This window comes from Monodon monoceros, unplaced genomic scaffold (genome assembly GCF_005190385.1).
Source record: "Monodon monoceros isolate NGI ecotype Baffin Bay Population unplaced genomic scaffold, NGI_Narwhal_1 Super_Scaffold_15, whole genome shotgun sequence".
Classification (NCBI taxonomy): domain Eukaryota; kingdom Metazoa; phylum Chordata; class Mammalia; order Artiodactyla; family Monodontidae; genus Monodon; species Monodon monoceros.
The window spans coordinates 12,816,787-12,843,027 of NW_021703771.1; the positions used below are offsets into that span (position 1 = coordinate 12,816,787).

General features: G+C 38.5%; 1 long non-coding RNA gene across 1 annotated transcript in view; it reads right to left on the minus strand.

The window, feature by feature from the left end:
* Positions 1 to 4,166: 4,166 nt before the first annotated feature.
* The window catches only part of LOC114896170, a 46,132-nt gene continuing 24,057 nt past the window's right edge, over positions 4,167 to 26,241 (minus strand). Inside the window, exon 4 of the long non-coding RNA XR_003793731.1 lies at positions 4,167 to 4,287. This is a non-coding gene — a long non-coding RNA (uncharacterized LOC114896170). The remainder of the gene's footprint in view (positions 4,288 to 26,241) is intronic.

Genomic DNA, 26,241 nt, shown 5'->3' on the forward strand with positions numbered 1-26,241 from the left:
CAAAGAAGTTCCCACATGCTGCAACTAAGACCAAAAAAAAAAAGAAAATAAAAAAGAATTATGTGTGTATGTGTGTGTGTGTGTGTGTGTGTGTGTGTGTTTTCAAATCAATAGAAATACCTCTCACACTAGTCAGATGCATCACGAGAGAGACTGAGCTTAATTCCCTACCAATGGAACCTACCAATTCCCTACCAATGTTGTGCCTAATGCACATCCACTTGGTAGCAAAAATATTGGGATTCAGGAAAGAGATGAGCCGAATGATCTTTAAAGTCACTTCAAACCTTTTGAAATTCCATAATTCTGTATGTTTTTCATCAGTCTAGTATTTAACCTTGAAACATCACGAGCAAAAAAAAATAGAAGTTGGTTCCTGTGGCTGTATTTCTTGGTGGCATTTTCTTTGTTATCTTGCAAAACTCTTATCACGCCAGATGCCTATCCGTGAGGCCATTTTTAACCAAAATGACTAACTATAAGCCTTTGGAGAGAAACTGCCACTAAGTGCTGCAATACTTATGACAATGGTTTCTAATATAATAAAGGAGAGAAGAATACTTAAAATTGACTTCCTTTTCTCTTTCCAAAAACAAATGTCCAGGCAATCACAGTGGGCAATGTCGGTACGAAAAGGCAGATATTTGCAAGGAGAAACCCTCTATTTAGACTGGAATTCAGTCAGCAAATACTGACTAGGCACCTACTATGTGCCAGGTGCTGGACAGACTCCTGTAACACATGACAGGAGTCTGCCTTCAAGGAATGCATCTTCCGGGGTTAGGGGCAGGCGTATAATAAAACGGCTGTTAAAGTAAGTGAATGGCACTAAAACAGAGATGTACGCAGGAGGCATAAAGGGAATGGCCGGAGTGAATAAGATGCCTTGAAGAAGTGACAGGAAAACATGTGTGGAACAGACAGGTTTGGGGACATGGGGATGGGTGTCCTTGGAGGGATTGGATCACGAATGTCCTCAGATACAAGATCAATGATTCTGGACTTAGAGACATTTCTGACAGCTTTCCTTCGTACACCAGGTCCTCATGGTCTTAAAATGGTCTTACTATGGTCTTCACATGTACAACATGAGACGAGGAAACTCTGAGTCCCATATTTGAATCACAGCTCGAAAAAATCCTGTGGTACAGAAGCCTCTTTATCATTGCAGAACCAAGGTTTTCTAAATTACTAGCCCAGAGAACCTTAAAACGATGAAATGCTTTTAAACATCTCTTAAGAATAATCATGGAAAACAATTAGAGAGGTGCTCTCCCATAGAAAAGAGGAGCCTGGGGAGTTATTGAAGACTTTACATTGGGACGACACATGAACAAACTTTTATTTGGCAAAAAGTCATCCTGAATGCTAAGTGGAGGATGGGCTAGAGGGAGGGAAAGTGGTTCCCTGGGAATAATCCAGGTAGGAAAGATCAAGCCTGCATAGTCAGGAACCTCTACTGCCTGGAACCAAGGCTTTGATTTCTGGATGTCAGGTACCACCTTCAAAGCACTCCATACATGGTCTCAGCTCTCAGTACACATCTTCTATTTGGTTTCTGAGGTGTCTTTTGTTGCTGTTGTGTTGTCTGAGGTTTTGTAAAATGGCCTCTTGAAAATAACATGTCAGCCATATCGTTTTCATGTGAACATCTTTCATGAGGTCTATGTGTTTCCTGTTAAAATTACTCCTGGATATATAGAGGTTTTTATATACTCCCTCCTTTGTATATTTTGAGTCAGGAGACTACCTGAAGATGTGACCACTTTTAGCAGATGGCGTTTCCCAGAAAAACAAACATGGAGAAGCAAACAGTTCCCCAGAGGCAGCGTGTTTCACAGGTGAACTTCCTTTCTTGGCCTCTGCTCCCGTGTACCTCATTCTTTTTTTTGTTGTTGTTAATTTTTTTTTTTTTTTTTGCGGTACGCGGGCCTCTCACTGTTGTGGCCTCTCCCGTCGCGGAGCACAGGCTCCGGACGCGCAGGCTCAGCGGCCATGGCTCACGGGCCCAGCTGCTCCGCGGCATGTGGGATCCTCCCGGACCGGGGCACGAACCCGTGTCCCCTGAATCGGCAGGCGGACTCTCAACCACTGCACCACCAGGGAAGCCCTGTTGTTGTTAATTTTTATTTTATATTGGAGTATAGTGGATTAACAATGTTGTGTTAGTTTTGGGTGTACAGCACAGTGATTCAGTTATACATATACATGTGTCTATTCTTTTTCAAATTCTTTCCCCATTTATGTTATTATGGAATATCGGGCAGAGTTCCCTGGGCTACACAGCAGGCCCTTCTTGGTTATCTGTTTTAAATACAGCAGTGTGTACATGTCCATCCCAAACTCCCAAATCTATCCCTTCCCCTCACCCTTCCGTGTACATCATTCTTGTTCCTTGTTTTGACCCATCTCTGGGCCCTGCCACCTCATGGGGACTTGACTTCCATTCCTTGCAGTCCTGACCTCTGACCTGACTGGCTCTGCACTCTTGCAGTGACAGTCCTTCTCCTGCTGCTGTATGGTTTATTTCACCGGCGTTTCCCTTCTCCTTGGGGCAGCTCGCTGAAACGGTCAGTATATGCCTGACCCACAGCAACTGGCTCCTCCCAAGCCAGCTGAGAATGTGTCTCTCAACTGGGAAAAAACAAGGTCGGAACAGATATCCTAACAAAGGATATCTCTCATACTTGAACAAGAAGAGAAACCATCCCCAGTAATAACTAGGGGTCGGCATTTTTTCCAATGGAAATAGAAACTCTTTAGAAATATAATTGGCTAATAAAAAAGTTTTTTGCTTAAGTGATTTTTAGAGCTTATTTTCCAGGGATCTTAGTCTTTGGCCAGATTCAGCCAAAGCTCACAAAGTTTAAAGCTTGTGAAAGTAGACATGATGGCAATGCTTTAGAATATGACATTGCCATTGAGAAGGAAAGAAAACAACAACAACAACAAACCAGCAACTCCTGACATCTGAGAACTTGTCTGATGTTCACCACTAGCCTATGTTTTTCTCATGTTAGAAATAAACAATCTCAAAGAACACCAGCCTTAGACAAGGTTACTCTGAGATCATCATAAAATGAGGCAAAAACAATATCTATTTTGGACTCTACTACCAGCCAAATATAAAATATCCCCCATTTCCAGCTAATATGAGTGACTGCTGCTTTTTTATAAATTACAGCTTTATCCCAATAAATCTTACCTACAGTATAAATAAATACACTTCAAAAATAAAATAAATTTAAAATCTGACAGATAAGATATATTGAGATACCCAATCATAGAATCATCACTCCAGCTTCCTGTCAACATCCAAATCCAGCCTCAAAGATAATTTACAGATAATATTGTTATAAATTTTTACTTTTTTCTAAAACATAATAATATATAAATATTAATAGATTAACAATAATATAAATCTTATAAAAAGGAGAGTAAATCAGTTCCAAACCTCATCCCACTAATTGAATTATAGTTTTCTCTTGCTACCTAGCAGCCCACATCTATATTCATAATAGAATTTTAATTATCTTATGCTTTACAACTATATAAGTGTAAGTCAACATGTTCAAAAGAGTTGAGCATGTGGTGTTACCAATTAAAAAACAGAAATGTTGCATAATAGATAAAAATCTAATCGGGGCTGGATACCTATTTATTGTAGAACCCCACTTTTAGAGATTGTTTAACTTTGGTTCTTTATAAAGACAATAAAGAAATTCATGGCCATTAAAACTGGAATGACAAGTAGTATACAATTAATCCAATTTAACATGTAAAACTTTAAATGAATAATGGTGGAGTCTGATATTAATTTCCAACTCCTTCCCACTAAGGCCATAGTGAAAACCTTTGGTCAAATGAGGCAGAGAAATATCTCCATTCAGCCTAATTTCCTTTTCTGTATGGACTACACCTTGCCTCCGGGTGTGCATATAGATGCTAAGTTCCTCTTTCAAAGCCTCTGTTATTTGCCGAAAACGGTCTGTCTCTAAATCTGCAATTATACAAAGATCCTTTTAAATGCAGGTATTTGTTGTCAATGATATTCCTAAAGAGGTCATTATCATTGGAAAATCCCTACCCCTAGTTGCTTATTACTGGGGAGGTTTCTCCTTCTTGATCCAGCACTAAACTATCCATTGTCTGATTATCTGTCTTACCTGTGTTCTTCCCTGGCTGTGGGACAGGATGGTGTTCCCTCTGCTTCTCCGTGGGTGGGTCCAGATTGCATCTCAGGTGAAACTGAACTCCTGCATTGTCCAGATTGCATCTCAGGTGAAACTGAACAATAAGATATATACTGTGTGACACCAATAAGCGTAGTCTGGGCACAGTATATCAGGCATTTTATTATCCAGCTTTTTAAAACCAAGTCACTCTTCTCATAGACCACAGAATTTAAGTGAAAATTTAATTTCATTTTTTTCTTTTTTTTCCTCTTAACAGTATAACATAAAGTTTCTATGTTTCTATAAAACCTTCACAAATATCATTTTAGTAGGGTTCTTAAAATATTTCATCTAATGAATATACAATAATTTAGTAAAACAATTCTCCATATTAGATATTTAAATCTTGCTACCAAATATTTGGAAGCTTGGTTCATATTAGAAGATAAACTCATTTTCTTCACATATGTGCTGAAACAGAAAGGTAAAAACAGTCACCGTAAATGTCAAAATGTTTGTTTAGTTAGGCAAATTAAATAGGTAACTTTGGACATTGCAACAAAATTTAAAAGCATACTGGTTTTTTATGGCAAAGAACAGCAGGAGTTGCCATTCCTGGTCAGAAAAAGAAAGACTTGCTTCCATAAGACTGGTAAATAATTGGTGATTCAATGACTGACTCACAGATTGAATACAAAACAGCTACTTTACCAGAAGTTGAGAACCTTGTGGGAGGAAAGAGACAGGAGCAAGGAGAGGAAAGAATGGAGAGGGAAAGAGACAGGAAAAGATGGAGAAGAGAGAAGACAGCTGCATCTAACTTCAAGCAGTTACCCAGTTAGAAATTCTCCAAGGTTTGCTTCCTGGAGCCTTGTGTTTAAATTTCAGAACTACCTTCACAGACACATCTACAGACATTCTTTAACTTCCTTTTTTGTCATTCATTCTAACAATACTTTTGTCACATTTATACACCTTACTTAACTTATTTAAAGTATTCTTTTCAAAATAATGTTAAAATTTCATCTAGTTTTTCAACTCCATTACATTGAGTAAATGAATATTTGATAAAAGCCTCTAATAAACTCTCCTCATAGAGAGCAACATGTTTTTTTCCTAAATGAAAGCTACGAGCCTAACAACATCTTTGTAAGGCTCCAACAGGGTTATATGAAATGAGCTCCTTCTTTTGGACACATTCCAAACACTTTGCTTCTGTTTATTTAGATTTGTTGTAACTCTTTCTCTTTCAATGTCATTCTTTTTACCTCTCAAATTCAAGATTGAGAAGCCCTCTCGGTGCAGGTGAGGATGACCAGGTAATTGTGTAGGACCGAGTCACAAAGTGGGGTGGTTAACACTTCCTTGCCTTCTGCACGGGGCAGTCTTTCCTCAAAGTTGTTGCCAGTTAACAAGGCAGTGGCACTGTTCTGCCATTTTTTTTTTTTTTTTATTAATGACATTTCTCAACTGTTCTGACAGCATAACAGAAAACTCAGTTAATGGATTTGGATACCTTTTGACATTGATTATAAGTTGTGTGACTGGGACTTTCTTTTATAAGTCCCTTAAAAAGTTGGATATTAATCTTTTCAGCTAACTTGCTTTATGTTACATTGTTAGCAATCAGTCAGGCTTGTAATTGACTTTTATAACAATTCTAATACTCATATGACTTTAAGGATGATTGAGCCCACTTTTGTTCTAGCTTCTTCATTGAATATCAGATAACCCAGAAAGACTATAAGTCATAATTTTAAGAAGCTTAAAGTAAAAACCTCTCTAAACTAAAACATTAAAATTGACAAAATGGGCAAAACTTTAAATCATAATAAGCACTAAAAATTGTCTTAAATATGTACCATGTTAATAAGTCAAAAATTTTTTAAAAATTATATGCCTTTTATGAGTATACACACATACACAAACATATATTCTCCAATGTATCAGCAACCACATCTAATAGATATTGTCCTCAAAAACTAGTATTCATCAACAAATGCTTTGAAAGCCATTTGAGGATTAAATAGTTCTATGTGTTGTTTCTGTTAAAACCAGAAACTTATTTCACAGCAACTTCTACCTCTTCCATTATTTGCAGAATACTAATAATTTTTCCAAGAGCCTTTTATGAGCAAGGAGAAGCAAATCATTTTCTCATTATTTCAAACAAATCAAATTTCTAATTATAAAACAGGATACATACAAATATCTGAAGAGTAAGATAGTTCGGGTAGAGCTGCTATTTAATAAAAACTTTTTAGACTTGTTTTTTATACCATTAATTATGAGTAAGGAGTAAATTTGTAGGGATGATGAGTCCAGATAAATTGGGAAGAGGAAATCTGATTGTCTGAATTTTAATTTCTCAAGGAAATGAAAAACAAAAATATTTATTTTTGGAAAAATTTTATAATAGTTGGGAAAATGAGTTATCCCCACACTTTATTCCCTAAATCGATGCACTAAAAGTGGATGCAAGAGCAGTTCATGCGTAGATTTCTTGACTCATTCTTATATTTCCCAGTCCAAATTCAACTTATACATTCCTTTGTACATACTTACTTATATAACCATAAGGTCCTTGTACCTGAACAACAGAAAATCCAGGCTTCATAAACCGAGGAAATGAGGCAAAAGTAGAGATCTACTTTAAACTTCACCCATGGATATAGATACATTTTAGCATGGCAGCTCTCTGGCAAGCTCAAAGTTTGCAGGCATATAAAATTATTTCCTCTGCCCTTTGCCAAAATATACTTGCAGTAAATGTGGTTGAGGAGTTTGGGGACAACAGATAAGACGGAGTATGAAATGGACAATAGAACTGTTAAGTGGAAATGTTTTTATCACTCTCTACAGGAAAAATGACCTTGGTAACTGATGTAAGTTGTGAACTGTGAAACCGAAGCCACCAGATGTTTAGGGTTCTGTCATCTCAACTGTCCTACTGTGGACTAGATACAATGCTATGTTTTTGGATAACTTCAGTAGAATCATAGAGCTAGAGAAGACTTCCTAACTTCTTGAGATATTTCAAAGCAAAAAAATCTACTTCGAAATAATCGATTTATATTGTTCTCTTAAAGATTTTTAGGGATTATCACTTTTGCCTCCATTGAATTTAAATTCTACTATTTACCCAAAATATATGTCAGAAACATATACTTTCCCTCCTTTTGTTGAATTCTTTCACCATTTTGAGTACAGGCTGGAGTAAAGAGATTATTATTTTCAAGTATAGTTAATGGTTACAGCATTTCAGTCCAATTGCCTTATTTGATTCTTCCTGAATTTTTTTTAAAATTTTATTTTATTTATTTTTTTTTATACAGCAGGTTCTTATTAGTCATCAGTTTTATACACGTCAGTGTATACATGTCAATCCCAATCTCCCAATTCATCACACCACCAACCCCACCTGCTGCTGCTTTCCCCCTTTGGTGTCCGTAAGTTTGTTCTCTACATCTGTGTCTCAATTTCTGCCTTGCAAACCGGTTCATCTGTACCATTTTCTAGGTTCCACATATATGTGATAATATGTGATATTTGTTTTTCTCTTTCTGACTTACTTCACTCTGTATGACAGTCTCTAGATTCATCCACGTCTCTACAAATGACCCAATTTTGTTCCTTTTTATGGCTGAATAATATTCCATTGTATGTACGTACCACATCTTCTTTGTACATTTGTCTGTCGATGGGCATTTAGATTGCTTCCATGACCTGGTTATTGTAAATAGTGCTGCAATGAACATTGGGGTGCATGTGTCTTTTTGAATTATGGTTTTCTCTGGGTATATGCCCAGGAGTGGAATTGCTGGTCATATGGTAATTCTATTTTTAGTTTTTTAAGGAACCACCATACAGTTCTCCATAGTGGCTGTATCAATTTACATTCCCACCAACAGTGCAAGAGGGTTCCCTTTTCTCCACATCCTCTCCAGCATTTGTTGTTTGTAGATTTTCTGATGATGCCTATTCTAACTGGTGTGAGGTGATACCTCATTGTAGTTTTGATTTGCATTTCTCTAGTAATTAGTGATGTTGAGCAGCTTTTCATGTGCTTCTTGGCCATCTGTATGTCTTCTTTGGAGATATGTCTATTTAGATCTTCTGCCCATTTTTTGATTGGGTTGTTTTTTTAATGTTGAGCTGCATGAGCTATTTATATATTTCGGAGATTAATCCTTTGTCCATTGATTCGTTTGCAAATATTTTTCCCCATTCTGAGGGTTGTCTTTTCATCTTGTTTGTAGTTTCCTTTGCTTTTCAAAAGCTTTTAAGTTTCATTAGGTCCCATTTGTTTATTTTTGTTTTTATTTCCATTACTCTAGGAGGTGGATCAAAAAAGATCTTGCTGTGATTTATGTCAGAGTATTCTTCCTATGTTTTCCTCTAAGAGTTTTATGGTGTCTGGTCTTACATTTAGGGCTCTAATCCATTTTGAGTTTATCTTTGTGTATGGTGTTAGGGAGTGTTCTAATTTCATTTTTTTTACATGTAGCTGTCCAGTTTTCCCAGCACCACTTATTGAAGGGACTATCTTTTCTCCATTGTATATCCTTGCCCCCTTTGTCATAGGTTAGTTGACCATCTGGGCTTTCTATCCTTTTCCATTGATCTATACTCCTGTTTTTGTGCCAGTACCATATTGTCTTGATTACTGTAGCTTTGTAGTATAGTCTGATGTTAGGGAGTCTGATTCCTCCAGCTCCGTTTTTATCCCTCAACACTGCTTTGGATAGTTGTGGTCTCTGGTGTCTCCATACAAATTTTAAGATTTTTTGTTCTAGTTCTGTAAAAAATGCCATTGGTAATTTGATAGAGATTGTGTTGAATCTGTAGATTGCTTTGGGTAGTATAGTCGTTTTCACAATATTGATTCTTCCAATCCAAGAACATGGTATATCTATCTGTTGGTATCATCTTTAATTTCTTTCATCAGTGTCTTATAGTTTTCTGCATACAAGTCTTTTGTCTCCCTAGGTAGGTTTATTCCTAGGTATTTTATCTTTTTTGTTGCAGTGGTAAATGGGGGTGTTTCCTTAATTTCTCTTTCAGATTTTTCATCATTAGTGTATAGGAATATAAGAGATTTCTGTGGATTAATTTTGTATCCTGCAACTTTACCAAATTCATTGATTAGCTGTAGTAGTTTTCTGGTGGCATCTTTAGGATTCTCTATGTATAGTATCATGTCAGCTGCAAACAGTGACAGTTTTACTTCTTCTTTTCCAATTTGTATTCTTTTATTTCTTTTTCTTCTCTGATTGCCACTGCTAGGACTTCCAAAACTGTGTTAAATAATAGTGGTGAGAGTGGACATCCTCGTCTTGTTCCTGATCTTAGAGGAAATGCTTTCAGTTTTTCACCATTGAGAATGATGTTTGCTGTGGGTTTGTCATATATGGCCTTTATTATGTTGAGGTAGGCTCCCTCTATGCCCACTTTCTGGAGAGTTTTTGTGTTGAATTTTGTCAAAAGCTTTTTCTGCATCTATTGAGATGATCATATGGTTTTTATTCTTCAATTTGTTAATATGGTGTATCACATTGATTGATTTGCCTATACTGAAGAATCCTTGCATTGCTGGGATAAATCTCACTTGATTATGGTGTATGATCCTTTTAATGTGTTGTTGGATTCTGTTTGCTAGTATCTTGTTGAGGATTTTTGCATCTATATTCATCAGTGATATTGGTCTGTAATTTTCTGTTTTTGTAGTATCTTTGTCTGGTTTTGGTATCAGGGTGATGTTGGCCTCATAGAATGAGTTTGGGAGTGTTCCTTCCTCTGCAATAGTTTGGAAGAGATTGAGAAGGATGGGTGTTAGCTCTTCTCTAAATGTTTGATAGAATTCACCTGTGAAGCCATCTGGTCCTGGACTTTTGTTTGTTGGAAGATTTTTAATTACAGTTTCAATTTCATTACTTGTGATTGGTCTGTTCATATTTTCTATTTCTTCCTGGTTCAATCTTGGAAGGTTATACATTTCTAAGAATTTGTCCATTTCTTCCAGCTTGTCCATTTTATTGGCATAGAGTTGCTTGTAGTAGTCTCTTAGGATGCTTTGTATTTCTGCAGTGTCTGTTTTAACTTCTCCTTTTACATTTCTAATTTTATTGATTTGAGTCCTCTCCCTCTTTTTCTTGATGAGTCTGGCTCATGGTTTATCAATTTTGTTTATCTTCTCAAAGAATAAGCTTTTAGTTTTATTGATCTTTGCTGTTGTTTTCTTTGTTTCTATTTCATTTATTTCTGCTCTGATCTTTATGATTTCTTTCCTACTGCTAACTTCGGGTTTTGTTTGTTCTTCTTTCTCTAGTTCCTTTAGGTATAAGGTTAGATTGTTTATTTGATATTTTTCTTGTTTCTTGAGGTAGTCTTATATAGCTGTAAACTTCCCCCTTCGAACTGCTTTTGCTGCATCCCATAGGTTTTGGTTCATCGTGTTTTCATTATCATTTGTCTCTAGGTATTTTTTGATTTCCTCTTTGATTACTTCAGTGATCTCTTGGTTATTCAGTAATGTTTTGTTTAGCCTCCATGTCTTTGTGTATTTTACGTTCTTTTCCATGTAATTGATTTCTAATTTCATAGTGTTGTGGTCAGAAAAGATGGTTGATATGATTTCAATTTTCTTAAATTTATTGAGGCTTGATTTCTGACCCAAGATGTGATCTACCCTGGAGAATGTTCTGTGCGCACTTGAGAAGAAAGTGTAATCTGTTGTTTTTGGATGGAATGTCATACAAATATCAATTAAATCTATCTGGTCTACTGTGTCATTCAAAGCTTGTCTTTCCTTATTAATTTTCTGATTGGATGATCTGTCCATTGGTGTAAGTGAGGTGTTAAAGTCCCCCACTATTATTGTGTTACTGTCGATTTCCTCTTTTATAGCTGTTAGCAGTTGCCTTATGTATTGTGGTGCTCCTATGTTGGGTGCATATATATTTATAATTGTTATATCTTCTTCTTGGATTAATTCCTTGACCATTATGTAGTGTCCTTCCTTGTCTCTTGTAACATTCTTTATTTTAAAGTCTATTTTACCTGATATGAGTATTGCTACTCAGGCTTCTTTTTTTTAACATCTTTATTCGAGTATACTTGCTTTACAATGTTGTGTTACTTTCTGCTGTATAACAAAGTGAATCAGCTATACGTATACATATATCCCCATATGCCCTCCCTCTTGTGTCTCCCTCCCACCCTCCCTATCCCACCCCTCTAGGTCGTCACAAAGCACAAAGCTGATCTCCCTGTGCTACGCAGCTGCTTCCCACTAGCTATCTATTTTACGTTTGGTAGTGTATATGTGTCAATGTTACTCTCTCACTTCGTCCCAGCTTACCCTTCCCCCTCCCCGTGTCCTCAAGTCCATTCTCTACATCTGCATCTTTATTCCTGTCCTGCTGCTACTTTCATCAGAACTGTTTTTTTTTTTTTTAGATTCCATATATATGTGTTAGCATATGGTATTTGTTTTTCTCTTTCTGACTCACTTCACTCTGTATGACAGACTCTATGTCCATCCACTAGAGGAGAACAAACTTTACAATACATTTAGTTTGGGAGATACAGAATTTGAGATACTTGTGGTCTAATTGGGTGCTTAATGCAGTATGCAGCTAGTATACCAGTTGGATAAACAGATGTGTATTACATTATGAAAGATCAGTGTTAAAATATATAGCTAACCAATAGCAAGATTTATCTAGTCAGTATTAGGAGCTAATAATATATTGAATGTTCGGTTGAATCCAGGTATTACATTTTTTTAAAGCTCTTCATCCTAGTTTTATGTGCCATCAGAGCTGGTACCTGGCTGAGGGGCCAGCAGTGTCCTAGGAGCATGAATGGATTAGGAGAAGGCAGAGGAGGGAGGGGTGGCCTGTGGAACCCAGACCTCCTGATAGGAGAGAAGTTGATGAAGGCAATGGAATAATGAGATGTAGGCGATGGAATAATGAGATGTAGGCGATGGAATGATGAGATGCTCTTAATGAACTCTTCATCCAAGCTCTAGGTATTTATAATTTTAAAGCAAAATAGTCATAGATATTCATAGCCCTCTCCTTTCCAAGCTTCCATTTTTTTAAATAAGAAAAATACATAAGAAACCCCAATAATTATGTAATCCCTGATAAATATTTTTCCTTTCAAAATTGGTTGTCTCATTGGTAGGTACTTGATAATGACACGTTTTATTCTACTCATTTTTGTTATTTTTGAAAACCAAGAATACCATTTTATCCTATTAGGATAAAGAAAATAGATATGATTCATTTAAATTTGCTCCCATTTCCTCAATGTAAATGAAATGTCTATATATAAAAGCATATTGGTTTGCAAATAACATGTCCTATAATAACATCTGTTTTAAAATTAGATCTGTCTTGGCAATTCCCTGGTGGTCCAGGGGTTAGGACTCAGTGCATTCACTGCCGAGGACCTGGGTTTGATCCCTGGTCAGGGAACTTAGATCACACAAGTCGCACGGCGCAATTAGGTCTGTCTCAAAGCTTCTCTTAGAATTTGATCCTCGTCCACTTCAGTGGACTCATCAGAGCTGTGAAGGAGGACAGAACAGCAGTTCAAGAGCCTCCCAAACAGACAACCAAGGGAGGAAAATCAAAAGGCCATACATGTGGACACTTGGGCTTCTCTAGCATCTGTCCTGAATTTCTAGAGTGAAATTATTTTTGTTTTTGTTGCTATTATTGAGATTTTTCTTTGCATTTTGAGAAAAGTGATCCCCTTTTACCCTTTCCTTTACTCCTCTCCTCTCCTTTCCTTCCTCCTTCCCTCTCTCCCTCCTTCCCTCTTCCTTCCTTCCTTCCTTCCTTCTTTCCTTTCTTCCTTCCTTCCTCCCTCCTTTTCTCCTTCTGCTTCCAGATGATCCATCCTAGGTGAGAGACAGGGTGACCTGCACCATGGATAGTAACAAGATTTCTTTACCCCCCTCACTGTTTAATTCTTTCCCCTAGACATAATATTTGGGAAAGCAGGGATTTCATTTTGTATCCTTCATGGATCACAGTCCTGACATACAGCACTGTCTCACAGTATAAGAAGAATTAGTTGGTTGAATGAATAAGGGAATGAATGCCCACCTCTGATCTTGATTCAGAAGCAGCCTTCAAAATAGATAGATAGTTAATGCTCTACCCTGGCCAAACCCAAGTTTTACTTATCTCAAAAAGCCTTTAACTTTTATCTTACCTTCATTTGAACTTCTTTAAGGTGATTTATAATAGAGAGTTGATGCTTCCAATGTGCATGGAATTAATCCCATCCTTTCTAGACATGCATCAGCTCTCAAGACAATGAAGCCCTATTTCAGTGAATGGCTTTGTCTACTGTGCTAGCAGCCCTCACCCTTAAAACAAATCAATGCTCCTCTAAAGAGGAAGAACGCTATTTTTCACTGTTAGTCAGGTATATGCATCACTGCCCTGAACATCCTCCTGACTAGAGATTGGTTATAAATGATGACAACTCCTTACAGAAGTGCAGTGAAGCAGCAGGAGGGGAGGGGCTTATCTCTGCAGCAATTTTCAGCAGGACATTTCTTCACCATGTTCCAAACTGCCCACCCCACTTCCCCAAATACCTGCATTTAAAACAGCTGAAAGTGAAAGTTTAAAAAGGCATAAATATTTTTTAAAAATTTTATTGAAGTACAGTTGCTTTACAATGCTGTGTTAATTTCTACTGTATAGCTAAGTGATTCAGTTATATATATATTTTTTCATATTCTTTTCCATTATGGTTTATCACAAGACATTGAATGTGTTCCCTGTGCTGTACAGTAGGACCTTGTTCATCCATCCTATATGTAATAGTTTGCATCTGCTAACCCCAAACTCTCAATCCTCCCCTCCCTCACTCCCTTCCCCCTTGGCAACCACAAGTCTGTTCTCTATGCCTGTATGTTTCTGTTTCGTAGATATGTTCATTTGTGTCGTATTTTAGGTTCCACATATAAGTGATATCATATGGTATTTGTCTTTCTCTTTCTGACTTACTTCACTTAGTATGATAATCTCTAGGTCCATCCATGTTCCTGCAAATGGCATTATTTCATTCTAAAAAAACATAAATCTTTCTTCACTCAAGACCACTTGACTCCCTCTGGGTGGATGAGAGGCGAGCCCCAGCTCCAGCACAGAGATTGTGGAATAAGCCAGGAATGTGCCTGACACTGCTGTTCAGACTGAGCCCAGGTCCCTCTGGATTTGTGCTCATGGCTAAGAAGTAGACAATATTCCAAGCAGATAGCTGCCTGGGAATAAAATGCCACCTGTCACAAGTTAAGCAAAAATGCATCTCTCACCTATCCTTGAAATACATTACTATAGCACAAAGTCAGGAAACACACAAGAGTTACTTTGATTATGAACCCAAGAGAATTTCAACAAGGCCTTTACCACAGTAATGGGATTTATTTTTCCTGAAGCAGAAGGAGTATACTGAACGAAAATATACTTTTTTGGGCAATGAGGAGAGCATTTAAGAATCAAGAATATTATGACCATATGCCTTTTGGCCAAAATTTTACAGTTGATGTGTTGGAGTGAAACCCTAAGGCTGTACCAATCAATCCCCAAAGTCACAAAATAAATAAAAAGAAGCATTCTTTTATTAAACTTTTATAATTGAGAATTTTACCAAGAATGGACAAAGCTTTGAAAGCCAAGCTTCACATGATTTTTAAAACTTAACTGATGCCTATTTAGCTCTTTGTCTAATTGTAAAATATAACCAATCTATATACAAGGAAAATCTGAACAAAATCATTACCATCTGTGTTTAATGTTTACAAGGTTGTTTTTCCCTTTATATTTAATTCAGGTTTACAACCTCAAAGACTATTTATTATGAATTTTACCTTTAATGTATTCTTCACAATTCTGCACCTGTGATACCTAATAAATTTATGCACAATAATAACACTTAACAATTATATGAAGCTTTTCATCTTCAAAGCATATTATGCACATTAAGAAATGCATCATTTCCTAATGAGGAAAGTAAATATTGTTATCTCCATTTTACAGATAGAGAAACTTAAAGAGACAAGTCATCCATAGGCGTAATTAGAAGGGAGATTTAACTTTGTGTATGGGGTAGGGTTATACAATATTTATATTCTATTTTAAAATTTATAAAACTAAGGGAGCACTAAACTATTATCTTGAAATTTTTCTATACCTGAGTCCCTACCCTTGCCCCAAATGCACACACATATTCTCCAAATATGGTGTAAAGTTTAAAAATAAACTAGAGATAATTTATCTATGTACCAACTCAACTTCCTCATAGTTTTTAAGCAGGTTCTATACTGTAAAAAAAAAAAAAAATTACTCACTGTACTTTGTGGTAAGAGGGGTGACTTGTGCCTTGCTTCTTGCACTTAACCTATCAAATTGTTAAGAAGCTTCTTCTTCACGAGTTTTTATGGAAAACTGAGGATTCTTATGTTTTAAGAGGTTGTCTACTGAGACCCATTCTCAATGCAATGATTTGTATTGAGTAACTTCAACGTTCATGGCACTATGCAGCTATTTATACATTCTGTTTTAGTCTCAATATTATTTAAAGCATGTAAACGCAGCTGTCTTCCAGTCATGTCTGCTTAACATGTGTCATTCATGTTCACCATGATACGGAATCCATTGTTATGACACTAACATGAATTTACAGAAGATGCCATGACCTGTTGAAATGGTTGTGTTGAGAAACATGGCCTTGGAGCCCAAATTAACATTTAATTGCAAGAAAAGATCACCACTGTCTTAGGAATGAACTCCAGTAAAGAGATTTATGTGCAGGTTTTTATCAGAGACTGTTCATCAGAGGGAAAAATACCTATGAGGGAGCAAAGGAAACAGGATTGGGTTGAGGGAGAAGCTGGAGTGTAATGCAGTAACAGTAGAGACTAAGGGATGACTTGAAGCTGGGATGGACCTTTAATATTGTTCCAACTCTGGGCAAGGACGCTGGGTCATGTATCCCCGAATCAACCAGTCATAGGATTCTGGATGCCCCTGTGGCAGAAGCATAATCTGGGTAAGGCAACTTCCTTCAGTCAGAGGGAAACTTCCAGAGAGGAAATCAATGCTGAGCTATCAGTGGCCAACAACATCCTCTACACTAATGCATTAGGTATCAAGGTAAGAAGCAACCTTTGCTCTGATTCCCTAGCCCAGAGATAAAGCCTGGGATCCAGTAACACTCTCATGATGTCTGTGTCAATGCAGCCTTTAAAGTTGTCTGGTAAGAGAAGGTGTGAGAAGATTGGGAGGGTGGGCGCCCAGAATATATACAGAACACAGGGGAACACGCTTCTACACAAAATGATTGCTAAATCTCTCTCCTCAACACACTGGGAAGATACAGTTAATTTACTGGCCAAAGGAACCATGACCAAGACGTTGATTCCAAAGGGCTGGAGCAGGAATAAGTTTTTCCACAAAGAGTTACTTTGAAAAAATATTCCCAGAAATTTAAAGCTGAGACAAAAATAATGATCATGTAGCATCAAACACAGGGAAAGCAAGGCTAAAAATGAAGTCCTGGAGACAGGAGCAAGCAGGAAAAAATTCAGGAGCTGAATGAAATTAAAAATGAACTAGAACAACTGGAGAGAAAAGAATATAACCCTGGCAAAGGGTAATGAACTGTTTCGGAGTATCTTCAGACTAGCCTTATTGGACATTGAGCATAGGTTGTGGTACAGAGTTCAGGCAGAAAGTTATGGGATAGGCTTTTATGGAAGAGGGCCTGTATGTGCAAAAGAAGGCCCTTACTTGCTGAGCACTCATCAACCTATACGCTTCACCCAGGAAGTACGAAATGCCAACGATATGAAAAAGAAGGGCAAGTTCAAACACGTAATGAGAGAGTAGGGAGGAGAAGTGAAGTTAAGATTGACAATCATCTTGCTGTTTTCATGAAACCATTCTCCTCTGTCATCGAGAAATCTGTAGATGGAATCTGGGTGCCTGGATAAAATTAGGATAAACAGCTCTGTTCCTTAATCTCCTAAAGGAAGCAGAATATTCACATCTCATTGATAAGCCTTCTGTCTTTTCATGAGGTCAGCAGAGAGATTTCTGCATTTGGTTTTCTTCAAAAATGTTAGATCTTTTAAATTGCTTTGATAGAGTATATGCTCTGAAGCTTAGTACAAAGAAAGCAATTGCTCAAAGAAGTCGAACTAAAGGATCTGTTATAAGGAGTGTGTAAATGAGTTTTTGGACCTGTTATAGGCTCTTACAGGGCTCAGAGAATTTACTAAAGTAGGAAAGTATTTCAGACACTAGTTCCCATTAAATTGATACTTTATTCAGTGCATTTGACCTCTGAGCTTGACAATGATTCTTTGTAAGTGGACCTTAAGGTGCCATCTGTAGCATAAAATATAAGGTATGTGGGTGTTACAAAAGCATGCTGTCTTTGTGTGGGATGGCTCTGGGGGGAGTTCACTACCCACAGGATCTTTTATCTGTGAGTCACAGTTCCTGGCAAGGGCAGTTTCAGAGTTACCTTCAATAGACATGAACAGTGAAGTAAATGTGCGTTCTTTGTTCGGAGTTTAGTGGACAAGTAGTATATGGCCAAAGTTCCCGGCACGGTTTGTCTCAGTTAGCCCTCTGTTTCTAAGCCTCAGCAACGAAGGCTGGAACTGAAATAATTGGAGAATATTCTAGTTTGCAGGCACAGCAGAGTGGATGAAGTAGACCACATATATTAAAAATGAACTAAGGTAGCAAATAACACTACTCTTCAAAGATGCAGCAGGTTGGAGGAAATAGTGGATGCAAACTTAAAGCAAATATTCAGTAAGATGCATTTATGGGAATTTTGATTTATTAGGAATAACAAGTTCTTATTATGCAGTGAAAAAATTAATCGAGTCATAAAATTTCATAGCTGGAAGAGGCTTTCAAGATGGCCTTGTTCTCTTTTTCCTAATAAAGAAACTGAAATGCAAAGAAGTAAATTGATTTGCCCAAGGTATCTCAGCTTGTTAGAGGCTGGCTTGGAACTAGAACCCTGACTTGACCCCTCACTAGAAGAACTGCCTGTAAGGCTGTAACTAATAAGGGAATCAGGTCTCCAGGTTTGCTTTAACTCAATCCCAGTCATTGATGAGCACATGTGCATTTACTGGGGTTGAATCATTACAAACTTAGTAAGAATATATAAAGTTTACAATTTCTTACCAAAGTAAGAACAGATGCTCTTATTGACATAATTCCCTAAAGTCAGGACCCCCACTGTATCCTCATCTGTCCTGTCACTGTGGCAGATTAAAAAGTGCTGAAAATTCTCTGACATTCTTCTCATCTGTAGGCAGGGTCTATGTCTCCTTCCATGAATCCAAGCTGTGCTGTGATTGCTTTGGCCAAGAGGGTATGGCAGAATAACACTATGTCAGGTCTGTCCTACCTCAGACAGCTTCTCCCTTGGTCTTTAGAGCCGTGGGCCCCTTTATAAGAAGCACAACTACCCAGCTATGTTAGTTTGCCAGGGCTTCTGTAACGAAGAACTACAAACTGGGTGGCTTAAACAACAGAAATTTATTGTCTTACAGTTCTGGAGGCTAGAAGTCCAAAATCAAGGTTTAGGCAGTGTTGGTTCCTTTTGAAGGCTGTGAGGGAAAATCTATCCAGGGCTCTCTCCTTGGCTTATAGGTGGCCACCTTCTTCCTGTGTCTCTTCACATCATCTTCCCTGTATGCGTGTCTGTGTCTGAATTTCCCCTTTGTACAGTGACACCAGTCATATTAGATTAGGGCCCAACCTAATGACCTCATTTTAACTTGATTACCTCTATAAAGACCCTGCCATCAAATAAGGTTACATTCTGAGATAATGGGGTAATTAGGACTTCAACATATGAATTAGGGAGACATAAAAAACCTGTAACACAAAATCCATAACAACAACTAAAGAGAGATGGTATGGAGAGAGAGGACGTCATTGAGCCCCACCTTTCACCCATCCTCACCAAGAAACCAAGCAGGCATGTGAGGGAAGACATTTTGGACTCTGCAGACCTTTCTAACAGTATATACCAACCTGCACTGATATCACAATAGGATTGTTTACTAACATCAGTTAGTATTAACACAATGCTTTCAGCACTATGTAATCTTATTCAACTAAAAGCTTATGTGAAAGTCATACTGATAAAAATCGAATGTTTATGGATAAAGTAGGGGCAGGTGGGGATCCTCTATATCAGCATCCTTGTCATACTATCCTGTAGAAAATACTAGAAGACTTCAAATGAACCTCTGGTTTCCACACAGCAGCATTACTAGAGTAAATAGATATTCTTGTTTGAGCTTTAAGAGGCTCTTTTCCTCCTCTCTAAAGGCTGGCTGACAAGACATCACAGGAGAATTATATGCTAATTCCAAAAGAAAATATGGGTGACAATGATTTTGCAAGTGTCTTTATCCAGAGACTCCTGCTTTGGGATTATGGGGAACTTGCAAAACTAATCATCTCAAAGCAGGAGTCTGGATAAAAACTGGATTGGAGAATGTGACTCAGAGATGAAAACAAAGTGGGGTACTTTTCTCCTCTTGCACTGAAGAAAAGACAAAGGGCCGTAGAGGGCAAGTTCTAAGCTGACTTACTCACTCATCATGAGGAAGGACAAGCAGGCCTGTCAGGCTGGATGCAGAAAGTAAAAGAAGAAAATGTGAAGGTTGGAGAAGAGATGGATGTCTCTGCCAGAGGAAAAGTTCATGGCCTCCCTATTGATCCATGACATTAAGGGAAAGAGGAAGTGTGAGGTCTGCTTTCTGCCCTTGACACCGTGGCTCCAGCCTCTGCTAACCTAGCCAAATGGATATACTGATTCAGACAAGCCTGATTGGTGAGCTCCGCTTCTGGGAGAAAGACCATATCCCCGTGTGGAGAAGGGGGCAGAAGTATACGTGCTCACACTCTTATCCTCAATGGAAACAGGAAAAATACGAAGAGGAAGGAGAAAATTTCCCCCAAGAGTTTGGCCCCAAGCAGGCTTAAAGGAGAGAATCGGTATTTGTTGAAAAGTGGGATGGATTCTGTTCTTTGTTAGAGGGGTAGGCAGGATTATGGCACCCAAAGATGCACATGCCTTAATCCCAGAGCCTGTGACTATATTATATTACATGGCAAAAGCGAAGTAAGGTTACAGATGGAATTAAAGCTGCTAATTAGTTTACTGTAAAAAAGGGAGATTATCCTGGGTTATCCAAATGGGTCCTATGTAATCACGGGAGCTCTTAAAAGCAGAAGAGGGAGGCAGAACAGAGGAGGGAGATGGAGAGATGTAACACCCAAGGCTGACTACGCCAACCTTGAATCTGGAGGAAGGGGGCTCCTAAGGGCTGAATTGCACTCCCACCAAAGTTAATTGGTTGAAGTCCTAAGCCCCAGTACCTCAGAACATGACTACATTTGGAGGTAGGACTTTTCGAGAGATAATTAAGTTAAACGTTGGTCATGAGGATGAGCCCTAATCCAGTATGACTGCTGTCCTCATAAGAGGAGATGAGGACACACACACACACAGAAAGCAGACCGTGTGAAGACAGAGGGACAAGGAGCCCATCTACAAGCCAAGGACAGAGGCTGCTGAAGGAATCGATCCTGCCAATACCTCTTCTCAGACATCCAGCCTCCAGAACTCTGAGAAAATAAAACCGTGTTGTTTAGGCCATCCATCTACGTTACTTTGTTATGGTAGCCTTGGCAGACGAATACAGGGCAATGAGCTGAGGCATAAATGAACTCACCCCAGCCTCAGGCCTCCTCCACACCTCACCCTAGACTTATTGCTAAAGGAAAGAGGAAGAACCGCCAGCATGCCAAAATTACCCCTTGTGGGGAACAGCTCACAGAACATCAAAATTAGCACCAAAGCTCAAAGAAGTTCACAGAAGCCTCAAATCAGTGAAGTCAAGAGCATGGGTGGAGGAAGAACACTGACACTGTTTCCTGTCATGCCTCAGTGCACGATGTGTATGGAATAGAACACTTGTACTTTCATCTTTTGACTAATATTAAGAAAAAGCTGAGTTATGAATGGGAGTGGGGGATGTGGGATGGGGAATGGGGGAAAGAAAAAAAAGAAAATAAAGGTTTTTAAAAAGAAGAGGCTGGAGAAACCTTCGAGATGGCATAGGACTAAGACGTGCAGATCACCTTCCTTCTGACAAATACATCAGAAATACATCTACACGTGGAACAACTCCTACAGAACACCTACTGAACGCTGGCAGAAGACCTCAGACCTCCCAAAAGGCAAGAAACTCCCCATGTACCTGGGTAGGGCAAAAGAAAAAAGAAAAAACAGAGACAAAAGGATAGGGACGGGACCTGCACCACTGGGAGGGAGCTGTGAAGGAGGAAAAGTTTCCACACACTAGGAAGCCCCTTCACTGGTGCAGATGGCGGATGCGTGGCGGGGGGGAGCTTTGGAGCCATGGAGGAGAGCGCAGCAACAAGTGTGCAGAGGGAAAAGCAGAGAGATTCCCGCACAGAGGATTGGTGCCAACCAGCACTGACCAGCCTGAGAGGCTTCTCTGCTAACCCGCCGGGGTGGGTGAAGGCTGGGAGCTCAGGCTTGGACTTTGGAGGTCAGATCCCAGGGAGAGGACTGGGGTTGGCTGCATGAACACAGCCTGAAGGGGGCTAGTGCATCACAGCTAGCTGGCAGGGAGTCCGGGAAAAACTCTGGACCTGCCTAAGAGTCAAGAGACCATTATTTCGGGGTGCGTGAGGAGAGGGGATTCAGAGCGCCGCCTAAATGAGCTCCAGAGACGGGCGCGAGCAGCGGCGATCAGCGCGGACCCCAGAGATGGGCATGAAATGCTAAGGCTGCTGCTGCAGCCACCAAGGAGCCTGTGTGCGAGCACAGGTCACTATCCACACCTCCCCTCCCGGGAGCCTGTGCAGCCCGCCACTGCCAGGGTCCTGTGATCCAGGGACAACTTCCCCGGGAGCATGCCTCAGGCTCCTGCTATGTCATGATGGCCTCTGCCACCGCAGGCTCACCCTGCAATCCATACCCCTCCCTCTCACAGCCTGAGTGAGCCAGAGCCCCCTAATCAGCGGCTCCTTTAACCCCGTCCTGTCTCAGAAAATAACAGACGCCCTCAGGTGACCTACACACAGAGGCGGGGCCAAACCCAAAGGTGAAACCTAGTAGTGGTGCGAACAAAGAAGAGAAAGGGAAATCTCTCCCAGCAGCCTCAGGAGCAGCAGATTAAATCTCCACAGTCAACTTGATGTACCCTGCATCTCTGGAATACCTGAATAGACAATGAATCATCTCAAAATTGAGGCAGTGGACTTTGGGAGCAACTGTAGACTTGGGGTTTGCTTTCTGCATCTAATTTGTTTCTGTTTTTATGTTTATCTTAGTTTAGTAATTAGAGTTTATTATCATTGGTAGATTTGTTTATTGATTTGGTTTTTCTCTTCCTTTATATATATATATATATTTTTTTTTTTTTCCCTTTTCTATTTTTGTGAGTGTGTATGTGTATGCTTCTTTTTGTAATTTTGTTGGTATAGCTTTGCTTTTACCATTTCTCCTTGGGTTCTGTCTGTACTTTTTTTGTTTTTTTGAGTATAGATTTTAGTGCTTGTTATCATTGGTGGATTTCTTTTTTGGTTTGGTTGCACTTTTCTTTCTTTTTTTTTCTTTTTTTATTACTTTTTAATTTTTTATTATTAATAATTAATTTTTTTAAATTAATAACTTTATTTTATTTTTTCTTTCTTTCTTTTTTTTCTCCCATTTCTTCTGAGCTGTGTGGCTGACAGGGTCTTGGTGCTCCGGCCAGGTGTCAAGCCTGTGCTTCTGAGGTGGGAGAGCTAAGTTCAGGACACTGGTCCATCAGAGAGCTACTGGCTCCATGTAATATCAAATGGCAAAAGCTCTCCCAGAGATTTCCATCTCAATGCTAAGAGCCAGCTCCACTCAACGACCACCAAGCTACAGTGCTGGAGACCCTATGCCAAACAACTAGCAAGACAGGAACACAACCCCACCCATTAGCAGAGAGGCTGCCTAAAATCATAATAAGCTCACAGACACCCAAAACACACCACTGGATGAGGTCCTCCCCACTAGAAAGACAAGATCAAGCCTCATCCACCAGAACACAGGCACCAGTGCCCTCTGCCAGAAAGCCTTCACAATGCACTGAACCAACCTTAACCACGGGGGGCAGACATCAAAAACAACGGGAACTATGAACCTGCAGCTTGCGAAAAGGAGACCCCAAACACAGTAGGTTAAGCAAAATGGGAAGACAGAGAAATACACAGCAGAAGAAGGAGCAAGGTAAAAACCCACCAGACCAAACAAATGAAGAGAAAATACACAGTCTACCTGAAAAACAATTCAGAGTAATGAGAGTAAAGATGATCCAAAATCTTGGAAATAGAATGGAGAAAATACAAGAAACGTTTAACAAGGACCTAGAAGAACTAAAGAGCAAACAAACAATGATGAACAACACAGTAAATGAAATTTAAAATACTCTAGAAGGAATCAATAGCAGAATAACTGAGGCAGAAGAAAGGATAAGTGACCTGGAAGATAAAATAGTGGAAATAGCTACTGCAGAGAAGAATAAAGAAGAAAAGTATGAAAAGAATTGAGTACAGCCTCAGAGACCTCTGGGACAACACTAAATGCATCAACATTTGAATAATAGGAGTCCCAGAAGAAGAAGAGGAAAAGAAACGCACTGTGGAAATATTTGAAGAGCTTATAGTTGAAAACTTCCCTAATAAGGGAAAGGAAATAGTTAATCAAATCCAGGAAGCACAGAGAGTCCCATACAGGATAAATCCAAGGAGAAACATGCCAAGACACATATTAATCAAACTATCAAAAATTAAATACAAAGAAAAAATATTAAAAGCACCAAGGGAAAAGCAACAAATAACATACAAGGGCATCCCCATAAGACTAACAGCTGAACTTTCAGCAGAAACTCTGCAAGCCAGAAAGGAGTGGCAGGACATATTCAAAGTGTTGAAATGGAAAAAAACTAAAACCAATATTACTCTACCCAGCAAGGATTTCATTCAGATTCTATGGAGAAACTAAAACCTTAACAGAGAAGCAAAAGCTAAGAGAATTCAGCACCACCAAACCAGCTTTACAACAAATGCTAAGGGAACTTCTCTTGGCAGGAAACACAAGAGAAAGAAAAGGCCTATAATAACAAACCCAAAACAATTAAGAAAATGGTAATAGGAACTTACATATCAATAACTACCTTAAATGCAAATGGATTAAACGCTCTAACCAAAAGACATAGGCTGGCTGAAAGGATACAAAAACAAGACCTGTATATATGCTGTCTACAAGAGACCCACTTCAGGCTTAGGGACACATACAGACTGAAAGTGAGAGGATGAAAAAAAGATATTCCATGCAAATGGAAATCAAAAGAAAGCTGGAGTAGCATTTACCATATCAGACAAAATAGACTTTAAAATAAAGACTATTACAAGAGACACAGAAGGACACTACAGAATGATCAAGGGACAATCAAAGAATAATATATAACAATTGTAAATATTTATGCACCCAACATAGGAGTACCTCAATACTTAAGGCAAATGCTAATAGCCATGAAAGGGGAAATCAACATGAACACAGTCATAGTAGGGGACTTTAAAACCACACTTTCACCAATGGACAGATCATCCAAAATGAAAATAAATAAGGAGACAGAAGCTTTAAATGACACATTAGTCCAGATAGACTTAATTAATATTTATAGGATATTCTATCCAAAAACAACAGAATACACTTTCTTCTGGAATATTCTCCAGGATAGATCATTTCTTGGGTCACATATCAAGCCTTGGTAAATTTTAAAAAATTGAAATCATATCAAGTATCTTTTCTGACTACAACGCTATAAGACTAGATACAAATTAAAGGAAAAAATCTGTAAAAAATACAAACACATAGAGGCAAAACAATACACTACTAAATAACCAAGAGATCACTGAAAAAAATCAAAGAGGAAATCAAAAAATACCTAGAAACAAATGACAATGAAAACACGACAACTCAAAACTGATGGGATGCAGCGAAAGCAGTTCTAAGAGGGAAGTTTAGAGCAATACAATCCTACCTCAAGAAAAAAGAAACATCTCAAATAAACAACCTAACCTTACACTTAAAGCAATTAGAGGAAGAAGAACAAAAAAACCCCCAAAGTTAGCAGAAGGAAAGAAATCATAAAGATTTCTTCATCAGAAACTGATGAAAAAGAAATGAAGGAAACAATAGCAAAGGTCAATAAAACTAAAAGCTGGTTCTTTGAGAAGATAAACAGTATTAATAAACTATTAGCCAGACTCATCAAGAAAAAAAGGGAGAAGACTCAAATCAGTAGAATCAGAAATGAAAAAGAAGAAGTAACAACTGACATAGAAGAAATATAAAAAATCATGAGAGACTACTACAAGCAACTATATGCAAATAAAATGGACAACCTGGAAGAAATGGACAAATTCTTAGAAATACACAACCTTCCGAATCTGAACCAGGAAGAAATAGAAAATATAAACAGATCAATCACAAGCACTGAAATTGAGACTGTGATTAAAAACCTTCCAACAAACAAAAGCCCATGAGCAGATGGCTTCACAGGTGAATTCTATCAAACATTTAGAGAACAACTAACACCTATCCTTCTCAAACTCTTCCAAAATGTAGCAGAGGGAGGAACACTCCCAAACTCATTCTACAAGGCCACCATCACCCTGATACCAAAACCAGACAAGGATGTCACAAAGAAAGAAAACTACAGGCCAATATCACTGATGAACATAGATGCAAAAATCCTCAACAAAATACTAGCAAACAGAAACCAACAGCACATTAAAAGGATCATATACCATGATCAAGTGGGGTTTATCACAGGAATGCAAGGATTCTTCAATATACGCAAATCAATCAATGTGATAAACCATGTTAACAAACTGAAGGAGAAAAACCATATGATCATCTC